Genomic DNA, 15,655 nt, shown 5'->3' with positions numbered 1-15,655 from the left:
ACAGACTTGAATTTCTTGACTTCAAGGAGGTGAGCTTCTCCTTTCCACACAATGAAACAGAATCACCCAGACCATGAGTTCCAATCCCAATCCTGGCAGAAAAAATTGCACCTTTATACTATGTGAAGCCCAATTCTTAGGTATTTCATTATGCCTCCATTTAATGTATGTGATTGTTTAAATGATAAATTATTAACTAAAATCGATCAGTGTCCTATAATTGTGTGTAATTTTATCCTAGAATCATTCAAGAACTGCTCATTCAATCATGACATACATCACATTCCATTGGAAATCATATGGATAGGAACGAGTTTCTTAGGATCTCCTGATATTTGGAGGTCGAAGGACCAGGATTTGAACTGTGGACTGCAGCTCCCGCCACTTAAACCCGAGGATAGGGAACTCACCAGTCTGTGCAAGAACATCAGCAAGACCAATGATTAGGCAGGCACCATTGGCTCTCAGCAGTCCTCCTGGATACTTACAAGGCTGTGATAGGAGGATCATGGTCAAAGTCACCCTAGGCAGGAAAGTCCTTGAGACCCAAATTCAGTGCCAACAATGTCAGAAGTAAAGCTGAGTGACTCCAGTGGTGGAGGGCTAGTCTTGAGCAAAAGAAGTTCACAGACTGTGCCCAGATCCTGAGTCCAAGGTCCAGGACTGGCAACAAACAGTCATACACAACAATCTGTGCAGCCATCCAGCTAAAGCAGGTCACCCTCTTGTCTCCAACTGAATTGGACAGAGTTCCCTGGGAAAAGGGCTGTGGGAGCCACTGTCATCTTGACTCCACCCATGCTGCCTGCATCACAGGATTCTGGCCACACCCCCATGCTTTCATGTTTTTTTCTGACCAATGTGATATAAGAATTGTGGCCACACCTATATTCCATGCTGCTAGGTAGCACCGGGATTCCCTCTGTTGGTTTACACCATTACCCACAGTTGAGGAAGGTAGAGGTGGCTGAGTGGTGAGCAAGAGACTCAAGGCTTAGGAGGAGAGGCCTGGCTCAGCTCTGCCATGCCCCGCCCATGCCCTAACCCCCTTCCCCATTCTGCCCAGTGCCATGTTTCAAACCTGACACTGCCTGCTTGGACCCACGGTGCCTCTCGGAGTCCTCAGGTGATGGCAAGCACCAGGCTGGCTTGTGGTCACAACCTGGTGAGGTCCCGGGTCCTCTGCTCCAGGCCTGAGTGTTTGCCTTGCCACTGCCATCACTGCTAGACCTACCTGGAGCCGCAGCCAACAGCTTCTCCCAGCAGCACATGAGTGTCCACCTCCCAGGCTTGTACCCTTTGACCCCTGCACCATCTATCCCCTCCCCTTCCGACCCAGACACCCACCTCATCTGTGCCTTATACTCCAGCCCAGACTCTGCCACAAATGTGTCCCAGGGGTGGGGGGGTGTCGACCAGGGGATTCCAAACCCATCCGTAGCAGTCAATGTCCCAGGAAATGGGGAGATGCAGAGATGGGTAAGGAAGGGGCACCACAGGGCCCCTGACCTGGACCATTGGGAGCAACATAGCCACTCATCTGCACCCTTCCTCTCCCTGGTGGGAACATGGTGGCTTTAGTCAGAGGTGGGGAACAGCACCTCCACACCTGCTTTCTAAGGTCTTTTCCTTTTTGCTGCTGGTGGGGGGTGTTGCGTGCAGAAGATAGGTCTTCCTTGCTGTGTGAGCCCTTGTCCTCTGTGCTCAGTCATGCTTTCACCTGAAGAGGATACAATTAAAGCCCAGTTGGGAGGTGAGGGTGCTGGGAGTCAGATAGAAGGTGATTATCTGGGAGGAACACCACCCAACACACACACATACACCCAGCCTGCTCCTTTCCTCAGTTGTCAACAGTTCTCACAGGGTGATCACATTTCCCAGCTCTGCCAGCTTCTTCTGGTGGTCCCAGTCCATCTGGTCTCCTTGTCCTTCCCAAGAATCCGCCAAGTGGCCCAGAAGCATATATGCTGGAAGTAGGGAGTAAGTCCATATATGTAGACTTTAGGACCCCATCCATTTCCCCAACACTGCCCCCACCTCAGGTAAGACACTCATTTGGGTACACCATGACTCTGTGCTTGTTTTGTCTCCTGGCTCTGAGGAGCAACCTGTCTCAGGACACCTTTACTCAGCTTCCTGGCCTAGGGTTTTGTGAATGGGGTGTCAATGTTCTGGCCCTGGAGAAAAGGAGAGGCAGGGTGGTGCTGAGTCATTAGAACGGTGTTCTTGAGTGGAAGCCCCTGATTCTTCCAAGGGAACCCGGTGCTCCAGCTTGCACATTGTACTAAATGAAGAACCAACAAACTCTGGAGAAGCACTGCTCTGAGTCTGTCTGTGTGTGTATATGTGTGTGTGTGTGTGTGTGTGTGTGTGTGTGCGCGTGCGTGCGCACGTGTGCATGAGAGAGCTAGAGTGTGTGCGCATGAGAGAGCTAGAGAGAGAGGAGAGAGGGGAGAGGGAAGAGAGAGAGAGAGAGAGAGAGAGAGAGAGAGAGAGAGAGAGAGAGATCATCTTCCTCCTTGTACAGCCTGACTGTGCTCAGATGAGTGATCATTTGGAAAATTGCAGGTGCTGCATGGACGAGTCTTCTGTCACTGGTCTGAATGTGTGTGTGTGTGTGTGTGTGTGTGTGTGTGTGTGTGTGTGTGTGTGTGTGTGTAGAAGTGGGTTGAAACAAGGAAGCTGGGTCCTTTGGTAACTTCTGCCTGCTATCTTTGGGGGGGGGGGATGAATGGGCTTCACAGCAGAGGTCTGGGGGCCTGGAAAAGTGAGAGGCTTGAAGTGGACCCAACATTGTTAAATTATAAGAACAAGGGATCTCTGTGTCCTGAAGCTGTGTACTCTCTTGGGCCTGGTTAGTGTCAGTGGGAGCTTGGGAGGACCTGGGAGTGTGGCCCACAGGGGTGGCTTCCTAGGGGGACAGAGTGTGTGGTCAGCACTTAGCAAAGATGTGAGCCCTGCTAGTATGGAGTGCAACAGCATAGGTCAGACTCCAGATTTTCTCATCATGACCTTTGCAAGGCCAATCCTATTTTAAATCTTGTGCTGTGATCTTCAGATCTCAGCCACCTGAGTAGTTAGGATTGTAGGCATGAGCCTCTGGCACCAGACCTCTGATTCTTTTTGGTATATTAGGGTTTGAACTCAAGTCCTTAGGCTTGTCAGTCAGGTTTTCTACCATGCCTTTCTGTTTTGGGCATTTCTGAGATAGAGACTCAATTTGTGATCAGGCTGGGCTGGATCACGGTCTTCCTATCTATGAGAAGCATGCAACACCAGGAGTGGTTGTCTGTAGTTGGGATGGTAGACATATAGTGCCATGCTCAGTCTAAGCTGATGCTTACATGATTGTCCCAAACTCTCAGTCTACAGCAACCGATCCTTGACCACAGGTAAAGCTTTGGGTTGGGCCTCCACCATTGGACCTCAGTCTCCTCATGGGACAGTTGTGAGAAATCAAGGGATTAATACAGAGGGATCTCTTGAGCAGGTCCAGGCACAGAGGGAGAGGCTGTCAGATATGGTTCTCGCCAATTCTCTGAACATATAACAGGAAGATAACCCAGAAAAGGCTCAGATGGGGCCTGTTATTAGTCATGAGACAGTTATGGGATTATGAAACAGAACATGGCTCTCTTTCATCCTTACCCTATTCCCATGAGGGAGGGGATCCTTCACTGTGTTCAGTTTTGCAGCTAAGGAAGACGAGGCCTGGAGAAGCCAGGTGACCAACTCATGACCTATTCAGTCCACTTCTTGTCAGTCGTGGGACTTGAACTCTGCACCTGGGTGTTACTCCCAAGCTCCTCAGCTCAAGGCTAGAGCTCTACCACTTGAGCCACAGTGCCACTTCCTGTTTTCTGGTGGTTCTTTGGAGGTAAGGGTCTCATGGATGTTCCTTCCCCGGCTGGCTATGAACCATGTTTGTCATATCTCAGCCTCCTGTTTAGTTAGGATTATAGTCCTGAGCCACCAGCACCGGCTTAAATGTAATTCTGACTTCCTCTCTCTCACACACAGGAACTGGTTGAATGGGTGCTGGAAGAGGTGGCCCAGAGTCCCCATGTGGCTGGAACCCAAGGTGGCCATCTCATTCTGGAGGTAGGCTGGGGGTCAGCCTGTTGAACCAGCTCCATGAGGTAAGCCTCCCTGTGCCCTGGCTAGACAGTGACCATTATTATTTAGTTAGTATTATTTTCTATGTCCTTTTCTAGCACCAGGCCAAAAATATGATCCATAATTATGGAATGAAAATGTAATACCATCTTTTTTTGCAGGGGGTGGGGGAGTTCCGGTCTTGGGGCCTGAACTCTGGGCCTGGGCACTGTCCCTCAGCTCTTCAGCTCAAGGCTAGTGCTCTACCACTTGAGCCACAGCACCACTTCTGGCTTTTTTCTTTTTGCTTATGTGGTGCTGAAGAATCGAACCCAGGGCCTCACGCATGCAAGACAAGTGCTCTACCACTGAGCCACCTTCCCAGCCCTGTAATACCATCTTAATAAAGTCATTTAGGGCTCTAGGCATGTGGCTTCATGGTACAGTGATTGCCTAGCTGCATGAAAACCTGGGTTCAATTCCTCAGTACCACATAAACAGAAAAAGAAACACTGGAAGTGGTGCTATGCCTCAAGTGGTAGAGTGCTAACCTTGAGAAAAATAAAAGAAGCACAGGAATAATTACCTAGCTTTGAGTTTAAGCCCCAGAACTACAGGACTGGCAAAAAACCAAACACTTAGTTAGTAAATGCAAAGTAAGCCATACTTGGAATATATAATTGCTCCTTCCATACTGATACCTGACAATAGTACCTCATTCATGTACTTTACCTACATTAGTATACTGTGTTGACAAAAAGTTTTGTTCAATAGGTCACAGAAATTAATGCCAGGAATGTGCTTATATGTCAAATGAAGTTTAATTCTGAAAATTCAAAGATTCCACACTTTTGAGTGGTCACTGCTAATAACAATGAGAAGGGTAGTCCAAGTCACATTTGGAAACCTTTTTGGTCAGTCATGGCACCAAAAAGGAAGAGGCTAATTAACAGTTGTGACAAGAGAAGGACTAACTCCAGATGGAAGGAACAAATGATTGTAACTAAGGTATACCAGAAACCGTTCTAGGGAACCATTTTTGGTTATTGAAGAACTACTTATCAACTAGGATTATTCCTTATTGCCTTTAGCATTCTAAATCTTGTGCTAGTTCTTAATCTCTGTGTGATAAATGTATCTCCTTCTACGCAGTTTTTTCATACCTGATCTCTGTTGCTTCCTAAAATTCTGTCTTTCTCTATTTCTCTATGAATACTTCCTGATACTACATATACCTACACAGATGGAAGACGATACTAATGTAAAGGTCCCATAGCTCATGAGTCATTAATGTAACAACATGGAAAAGAAGGAGTTATTTATTGCTACCTCAATTTTTCTGAAAAGCTGCAAGGTCATCATTTGATTCAAATTACCATTCTTTGTCTACATAGTGTCATTAAGTGCACTAAATGGAAATATGAGCTGAGTGGTGGTGGGTCACGTCTGTAATCCTAGCCACTCAGGAGGTTGAGACCAGAGGATTATGGTTCAAAGCCATCCTGGTCAGGAAAGTCTGTGAGACTCATCTTCAATTAGCCACTAGAAACCCAGAAGTTGTGCTGTATTTAAAGTGGTAGAGCTCTGAACTTGAGCTGAAGGACAGTGCCCAGGATCAGAGTTCAAGCCCCATGACCGACAAAAAGTGCAAATATGACTTTAAGTTGCCCCAAAAGGAACAACAAGGTCAACAGTAATCTTCAAATCAGAAAAAAATTCCAAAATGATTCAGTACACCTACTTTTCCTGAGTTATTTAAATTATGGCTTCTTAGCTGGACATATTCTCTTCTTTTAAAAATTGTCAAATATTAGCTTTAGAATAAACTTCACCTACTATTTCTTGGTTCAAACCAGAAGTCTTGATACAGTTGATGTCACTTGGCTTTTTACTATCTCAGTTCAAAGCCAACCCAGGCAGGAGTGTCTGTCAAACTCTTATCTTAAACACAAGAAAGGCCAGAAGTGGGGTTTTGGCTCAAGCAGTAGAGTACTAGCTTTGGGGGCAGGTGAGCAGGAAGAAAATTGTTCAGGGACACGGTCCAGCATCTGGGTTCAAGCCCCAGAACCAGCACAACTAAACAAACAAGCAAACAAAAAACCCCAGGTCTTTCTTTAGGGCCCTCCTTAAAGGAGTACTGGTCTTAGAAGAGCCTGCTATTGCTCATTATACTCACTGGATCTAGCTTTTTTGTAATCCTTATTGCTATGTAGTAATCAGGACCAGAGTAAAGGAATGGATAACTGACTCCTGCAACAGAAGAATCATCTCAGGCATGGAATATCCATCCATAAAACACTTTAAAACCCCCATGTCTTTGTTTATTTGCAGTAGAACACTTTTAAAACAACGTTATTTCCTTTTGTTCTATGCTTGCCCTCAAATGGCACATTATTTCCTTTTGTAATACTCTCAACCAGAAGTTTACAGACAAGTTTTATATGAGTAAGGAACACACTCAAAAAAGTCAGGGACAGAGTTTCCTTCAGGCCTTGGATTCTTTTTTGTACAGTAAAAAGGAAAGCACAAGTTAAGTTGAACTTTGTCATTCCTCTATGTTCAATTCCATTCCTGTGATCAGTTTCCACATCCAGTAATAGTTACTTCCAGTAACAATCAATGATGGTGCTTGAGGTATAATGAATGTTTTCTGTCTTCATTGAAATAGCACAAGGAAATCTTTGGACATGTGGTAGCAAGTGTTCCAGAGACAACTTAGTAAAGAGAAAATATAAATTTTAAATTCCTTATAAATACATTATCCAAGAGTACATTGAGTTCAAACTTCATAAGTGCTCCATAAATTAAGGTGAATTTTAAATGGGAAAAAAGTTCTCAGATCATTTTTTGTGAGTGTATATGTTGTGCATTATTTCCCAAGTGTACATGAGTTAACAGTAAGAGAAAAATTAGCAATAATAGGAGAAAAAGGATTTCTGTGTTTTAGTGTTCAATACAATATAGAAGACTCTACAAAAAAGACAACATTGAAACAATAAAGCCAAGTCCAGTATGTAGATTTATAGAAGTGTCATAGAGAAAGCATTACTCCCAAGTTGAACATGAATAAGAGGCCACTCCCTTTCTAAATCACCCTTGCTAAACATGAAAATTTGTAAAAAGTAGAATGGAAGAATGATTCTGGTTCCATTCAAGTCAGATGTAGGAGAATGGACTTAACTGGAAAAAAAAAGTCCATCTTGAGAGAGCAGGGATTACACTAGCCATACCTTTTCTTATATATTTTATGTTTTTGTTAGTTGTGGCACGTGAACCCTGGGTGCTGTCCCTCTGCTTTTCAGCTCCAGGCTAGTGCTCTACCACTTGAGCGACAGTGCCCCTTCCAGTTTTCTGGTAGTTAATTGGAGAAAAGAGTCTCGAGGACTTTCCTACTGGGGCTGGCTTTGAATCTCAATCCTCAGATCTCACCGCCACCCAGCTTAAGATCACATTTCTAACAGTATACACTCAGGATATGTAATGTGTATGTAATGTGTATGTGAATTCTTGAGTTAAAAATTTGGGCTACCACTTAAACTTAAATGTTTATAGTTTAAAAGTAGATACTTCTAAAAAAATAAACCTAAGAATTTAAAGGGGTCTGGGTAGTTCAGTTTACATCCATCATGGGCAGAACAGTCTTTGAGACACTATCAATAATTAACCAGATAAAGTTGCATTGGAAGAATGGTTCAAGTGATGGAATAACAGTCATGATAAAGATTGCTGGATAAGACCTTGAGGCTTTTGCATACATACATACATACAAATATACACATACACACAGAGGCACTTATTTGTGCACACACAAATACACAAATAAAAACTGTCAGAATTTATAAGAAAGTTAGAAACAATAGAAAATATGTCCTGAGTAAGACTAGAATCAGGTGATAAATTTTATTATTAGAAAGTATTAGAAAGTCCTTAAGTGAACTATCTTCAAAAAAGTTTAAGATTATTGCTTAGTTAGGGACCAGAGGTAGTAAGAAAGTCAAGTATATCATTATTAAAGGGATCAGATCCATGGAGGAATGAATCAGAGTCCACAGCAGGTGCATCTGAAAATGTTCATATCTTGTGTCAAATGTTAGAACATCTTTGAAAATAGTACATAAATAGTCTTGGCAGTCATTGTATAGATAAGATCTTCATAGAAGTTGAGAATTGCTTAATTTCTAGATTTTAATAAACCAACAAACTATGGCAGGGCAATGTGATACAGGCCTGGAATTGTTGCACTCAGAATAAGACAGGATATTATTGAGTGAAATTACATAGTGATACCTTCCCTGGACCAGGTAGTAAAATTTTGTCTCAATAATACAAACCAAATAACAAGAAAGGAATACACAGTTGTAAGTTTGGGCTAATTTTGTCATTATGTTTTGAGAAGTCAAGTTTCCTATTGAAATGCAACTCATATATAATCCTCAATTGTGTTTTAAATGCTGTCTTCATTACAGAACATTCCTAGATGCAAAGTAGCTCATGATTCCCATCCAAAATTTGAAAAAGTAAGTAAGCATCCTTCTGCTGGTTTCCAAAGAAATTATAAAGGTTTACAAAACTTAAGCCTGGAGAAATAGAAAACTTTGTCAAATATAGGACTTTGTGGACCTTGCTAAATTAGAATTTATTTTCAAAATATGTATTTTGTTTTTGTTTGTAATTCCATATTCTATATGATACTACAAAATTCTTTTTAAGTAGAGGGTTTAATTGACAAATTCACAAATTATTCTAACATTCTATTTGCCTAGAATATTCTTTCAAGAAAGTTAGAACTTAGTTAACAGATAATTCCAACTGTTCATGTATCAAATGATAATGTGAATAATGTAGACAGAGTTGCCAACAAACGGATTATATTATTTATAAATTTAGAAAAAGAGCAATTTTTTGAGGGTGTGGTATAACATGGTATGAAGAGAATAATTGTGTGATAACTTGTTTCTTCTATCTATATGTAACACAGGAAGAAATTTCCTTAATTACGTGCCTCTGTATACAATGCTAAAAATGCTAGGTTTGGGGTTCGTTTTTATTTCTGTATTTGTTTTACTGGTTTGTCCTAGGGCTTGAACTCTGGTCCTGGACATTGTCTCTGAGCTCAAGATTCGTGCCCTACCACTTAAACCTCAGTGCCACTTGTGTCTGTCTTTTTCTGAGAAGTTTATTGGAGATAAGAATGTCAGGAACATTCCTGCCCTGGTGGGCTTTGAACCGTAATCTTCCGATCTTAGCATCCTGAATATCTATAATAGTTAAAAAATATATAAATAATATTTTCAAGTGTTCTGATCTCAAGAATACCATTGGGGTAACAATGATGCAGCCCAGTTTATTGGGGTTCTTTCCAAAACAATGAGGACATCACATTAGCAGAGGTGTAGTATTTTTTACAATAAAGAAAAGCTATTCATGATGTGAAATAAGGGAATTTTCAGGTGTACCTTACAAGTTGGAATTTGTTGGGCTAGGATGACTTTATGGCATGAACATCTTTCTTGTTCCTGGGCCACAGGCCAAGTGAGCTAGCTTGAGCTATCAGTTACAGTTGCCTGGCTCTCAGAGTTCCATATTCTCCATTGTGAAGGAGAAAGTGTCATCTCTCAGAGCCCAATGATGTAATGGCTTGCTCACATAAGACCATTTTCTTGATGTTATATATAGTATATTATATAATAAATAAGATTGAATATGATTTTTCAAACTACAAAGGCATTTAAATTTTTAGTCTTGACTATTTCACAAAACAGTGTAAAATATTATTGGAGAAAGTAGTGATCTAATTTGATTATAATTATATAAATGTATATTTGTGCATTTCTAGATCTAACACTGATTATAAATAGATGAACAAACATATGCATATATTTTTATATATCTATGAAGTGAATATAATGGAATTGACTACACTATGTATAAAAAAGCATCTATAATTTGAGTCTATGAGACCCAGGCCTGTGATCTTAGTGATGTGGAAAGCTTGGTTCTGAGTTTTAATCTCTTACCCCATGGCCTTAGATTTTCAGAGGAGGCCTGGGCCCTCCAGTGTAGCAAAGAGGCACATATGCAGTGGATCACACACCCTGACCCCAGAGGAAAGTCAGTAGAAATCAGGACAAGCCTCTTATCTTGTGACAGTCTACTTAGTTCCTGTACCAAGATGGCCATCTGTAGAACATCAGATGGAAACTTGGCATTCCCTCCAAAAGGATCTAAAAAGAGCCTTCTGAACTATATTCTCTGACTATACTGAATTAAACATTATTTCCCTTCCCAAGCTGCAAACACATAGAAATATGGCAAGGGCTCAAGAGAGATGGACAAAGACTTACAAATACATAAAATTGTATACACTGTTTCAGTAATTCAATGACAAGTCTTCAAAGCATGTCTTGAATTCTATTGTTTCTAAAGGAAATGGAAAGCAAATATGTGTGTATCAGGAACTGGGTGACAGTTTGGTTGCTGAATTGTTGAATGCACTCCTATGCAAAAGAGACACATATATTGGGGAAATTGTGTGGGGATGGGTGTCCTCACACAGCTACCCAAAACAATGGCCATAACTTCTATGATGTCACACCACCTTTGCCATAGCAGCAAATAGGTGTTAGGCACTGGTTTTGCACTGAAGTGGACTCAAAAACACCAAAAGGCACAAAGAATGAGAGGAATGACTACTAGCCACCAGACTTCAGCTTGAAGAGCTGTCCTGACCAGAACCTAAGATAAATTGTGCTTGAGAAGGCTGATCTCCATGTAAGGTTTCTGAGCACCAAGGACTAGACACTATTACAGGTGTTGGAGAAACAGAAATGAATGTGGTTCTCTCCTCACCAATTTCATGCTGAAAAGAAAACCAGAAATCATAATGATAATTTCTATAAATCAGAGACATGACATTGGTTGTTTTGTAGCAACAACTTTACAATGGGGATTGGAAGAGGAGATAGTTGTTATGAGAGCCATCATCCAGGCAATTATGTAGGAGCAGGTACTCCAGGCAGTAAGAACAGCAAGTACATCCCCTATTGATCTGAATGGAACTGACTTGCTTCAGAAAAGGAAAACAGCACTGACATGCTTGCTTGTGAAGTAAGAATGGAAAGGTACAATGAAGAAAAAGGTCAGAAATGAAGATAGGAATAAATTAGATAGATATTGGTTACTGCAGATTACTAGAAGAAAAGTTCTTATTTTCATCTAAATCTGACATGACCCCCTGGAACCAAAGTGCTAAAATAATAGTCAGACACATCTGATTCACCTAAAGAATACTTTTAAAATGTGATTCTACTTGGGCTCTGGTGGCTCACAACTAGAATCCTACATACTCAGGAGGCTAATATCTGAGGATCATGTTGGAAGCAAGCCCAAAGACAAAATTTGGTAAGACTGATCTCCAATTAACCACCAAATATATGGATATGAAGCTGTGCTTCAACTGGTAGGGCACTAGCCTTGAGGCAAAAACTAAAGGACAGCACCCAGGACCTAGGTCCAAATCCTAGGATGTCACAGAACAAAGAAGCAAATAAACAAAATTTGGTGCTCAGTCATTCATCACTTAGCATCCTAGTTCAATATATTTTCTATGAGCCTTGGAAATTATATCCTTAACAAATGCTCTCCCCGGATATTTTGCTTGGTTACCAGCTTTCAAAGCCCTGGCATCAACAATTTCTCCTCCCAGGCAGCATAGCAGTCTACCACTAGAAATTTGAAGATATATTAATCATACAAATTCTGATCATCTTTCCACATACATCAAATAAGTAGTAGCCACATTCCATTATTCTGAATGTTTTTAATCCCCCTTTGAGTTAATAAGCATTAAAGCTTAAAAACTCTAGAGTGGTTATCAAACTAATTCAACATCATTCTTCCACCCAATCTTATAAGTTTATAAAAGGAGAGACTATATGAAAGTGTGCACATGATAACTTCTAACTATAATACTCTCAAGAAGTAGGGTTTTACAAAAACATCCTTATTGCTTTGCAAAAAGAAAGGATACGAGATTTAAATAACTACCTAACATCTCAGAAGGAAAATGCTATTGGCTTTAGAACAAATTCATTTGCCTACAACTAAGAAAATGAGTTTCAGAAATGCCAGAGGCAAAGGGTATTATTCAAATCACCTTATCATGAGGTACAAGCAACCTGTCTAGATCAACCTTCCAGGAAAATAAGCAATGAATGAAAACCAATGCTTCTAAAACAAGCCAATTGGTGGTGGTTCATGTTTCTTATCCTAGTTACTTAGAATCCTAAGATGAAAGGATCTCAATTCAAAACCTGGCCAGGAAGAAAAGCTTACACTCTGCAACCAACAGACAGGAAGTATCAGCTCTGTGCCTGAAGCCCAGCTAGAAGGCCTCTGCCCATAGACAACCAAACACACAAGAATACCCCTGTGAAGACTCAGGGTCTGTGTTGGAGGGGCAGAATGATGCAGGTTCCGGCCTCAGGATTATCTGAGGATTGTGTTTGTGCATGTGGAAAGCACATGTCACAGACTCCTGGGAGCAGAGGAAGTAGCTCTTCTGCTTACTTAAGCATAGACAAACAGCAAGAAAAAAACATTTTCATACTTATCTTGGGGTTCATTTCCCTAACATCAACTTATCTGATCTTTTCTGCTTGACTCAGATATATACTAGTTATTGCAAATAAGGGAAACCATGGGACCTATGTTTCTTTGGGCCTGGCTTATTTCACTTAATATAATTTTTCCCAAGCCTTTATTTCCTAATAAATGGGGCACTGTCATTATTTCTGATGGAAGCATAGAATTCCATTGTGTATATATACCACATTTTCTTGATTTATTCATCTACTGAGGGGAATCTGGGTTGGTTCTATATCTTAGCTATGGTAAATAGTGCTGCAATAAACATAGTCGTGCTGGGAGCTTTAGTGTGGATTTGTTTGTGATCATTTGGGTAAATGTCCAAAAGTGAGAATGCTGGATCTTATGGGAGCTCCATGTGGAGTCTTTTGAGGAACGTCCACACTGCTTTTGAAAGTGGTTGAACAAGTTTACACTCCCACAAATAATTCAGTAAGGTTCCCTTCTGTCCACATCCCCTCCAACATTTGTTAGAGTCCCTCTCTCACGGTATAACCCCTGCTTACACTGTATTTGATGTTGGTATAATTTGTGGAGGGGAAGGGAAAAAAGAAATAGTTTAAATAGGGATACAGGTGGACCCATTGCAACAATGAGATATACAAGTCATTATGTCAAAAAACAAACTTTACAAATTTGGTCAGGGGACCGAGAGATTGGATAGGAGGGTGGGGGAGAAATGGGAAGGGATGGGAGGGGGATACAAAATAGGAGGCTACAATGCTTGGTCAGAAATGTAATCATTGTCTTGCCCGTGTAAGTTAATCCCTCTCTACAGTATTTTCACAATAAAAAAGGTACTTGTGAAATATTAATTTCCTATTTGTGATGTCATACTAGAAATATTTAAATAAATTGGAAAAATATTCAAGGGAATTCTCTGTGTTCTTCTGATAATATCATAAAGGTACATACTAACCTCAACTGAATTTAATGATTTCTAGAAAACAGAAGTCAATATTGGATGTTTCCATTGAAAAATAATCTGGGTCCAAGCTTTAGATCAAATATACCTTGCTAATTAGAAGGCAGAGATTAGAAGTCCGATATCCAGGGCCAGATCTGACAAAAAATTCTTGAGAGACTACAAAAACAAAAAAAAACTAGATATAGTGTAATTTCCCTGTTATCTCACGTTTGTGGAAACTATCAGTAAGAGATTATTGCTCGAGGAAGGTTTGGCCAAAAAGTAAGATCTCCTCTGAAAAATAATCTAAGGTGGTCAGAGCCTTAGCAACTTCATGGGCCAGTAGTGCCAAAGGAAAAAAGAAAAGAAGAAAACGGAAAAGGAAAGGGAAAGATAGAAAAGGAAAACTATTTTCTCTTCATTCTTGTAGTTTCATGTCATTGGATACAAGAACTGAGAGTATTTTGTTTATTGTTTTAGGATTCAGTCCTCTCTAAAAGCACTTATTTCAAGTAATTATATTATTACTACTATTAATTATTATTAGGCCTTCTTGGAGATTGAACCAATGGCTTTGTATATTTTAGTCTAGTCCTACAACTGAGCTGTACCCCAACTCCCTTGTATAGTTTTGGAAATTGTTTATGAATTCTTCAATAGATAGCTACTCTACTTTTCATCTTATCTTTTCTCTCCCACATTTTCCCCTATGTATTCTAGTTTATGTGTTGAAAACTTTCCTCAATTTTATCTTCTAAACTAAAAATTTTGCTTTTGAGATTACAGGAAAGTCTGTTCCTTTCATGACATCTATTAAAATTATATACAGATGTATGTATTTCACATGTATTGCTGATGCTTAGAGTACATTGCAACAAGCAACTGTTTATATGGTCATAGGCACATAGCTTTTGAGCCATTTTGATAATCTCTTATAAGAATAGCATCCCTTGTTCTTGCCATGTGAATGCTTAGAGTGCTGTTAGTTAATCATGTCCAAGTGTAATTATTGGTCCTTTACTATCTATTGGATTAATTTGTAGATTTACGGACATATTTAGTTATTACAAATGAGGAAAACCATGCAGCATATAATGAATTGGCTCTGACTAATTTCCAGTCTTTCCATTTCCTCAGGAATGGTGTAATGCCTTTCTTTCCATTGAAAGCAAAGAATTTCCATTGAAAGCAACAGAATTGAAGACCCAGAAACGAATCCACTCCTATGGGCACATAATCTTTTATAAGGAAGCCAGAAACGCGGGATGGAAGAAAAACAACCTCTTCAAAAAACTGTACTGGTAGAATTGGCTGTACACAGAAAACTAAAGTTACATCTTTATATATCCCTCTGCACCAGAATAGATTCCAAATGGATAGAAGACCTCAATGTAAGTCCAGATAACTTGAGAATGTTATAGGAAGAGTTAAGGGAAACACGAGGGCTCCTTGGCACTGGTCAAAACTTCCAAAGTAAGTCTGGATAAATGGGATTATATCAAACTAAACCAATCATTTGTCAGACTCAAAAGCCATGGAGAAAAAACAGAGAGTGTAGATCAGATTTATTTGGGAGCAAACCTCCAGATGAGACCCTCAGATAGTGCTAAACACTTATTATTCCCTTTTCTACTTAGGTTATTTATAGTGGGATTATACGAATATGAGTTTTCCCGTGGGGATTTGAACAAAAACAACTAATGCTAAGACATAGATAGCAGGTGAAATGAGTTGTAGCTGAAGAAAAGGAGGGATTAAGGCAAGGGGGTCTAGTTCTAAGCCTTGGCTTGCTGCAGCTTAGTAAGATTTAGATGCTCAAGGGAATGGGTGTAAAGCAGGAGGGGTTATAAATAAAAGCACTGGTCTGAAAACTCAAAATAAGGACCCTTGTCTATGTGAACCATACAGTTTCTAACATGAGGTTTTATTTAAATTAACAAGCTCAATTTTAGATTTTTGCAGAGTGGGATGGTGCATAGTTACAGGCAATGTCTGCTATTTCAGGTA

The sequence above is a fragment of the Dipodomys spectabilis genome, unplaced genomic scaffold (genome assembly GCF_019054845.1).
Source record: "Dipodomys spectabilis isolate Male_0828 unplaced genomic scaffold, ASM1905484v1 ptg000276l, whole genome shotgun sequence".
Taxonomy (NCBI): domain Eukaryota; kingdom Metazoa; phylum Chordata; class Mammalia; order Rodentia; family Heteromyidae; genus Dipodomys; species Dipodomys spectabilis.
This window is presented reverse-complemented; position numbering follows the sequence as displayed.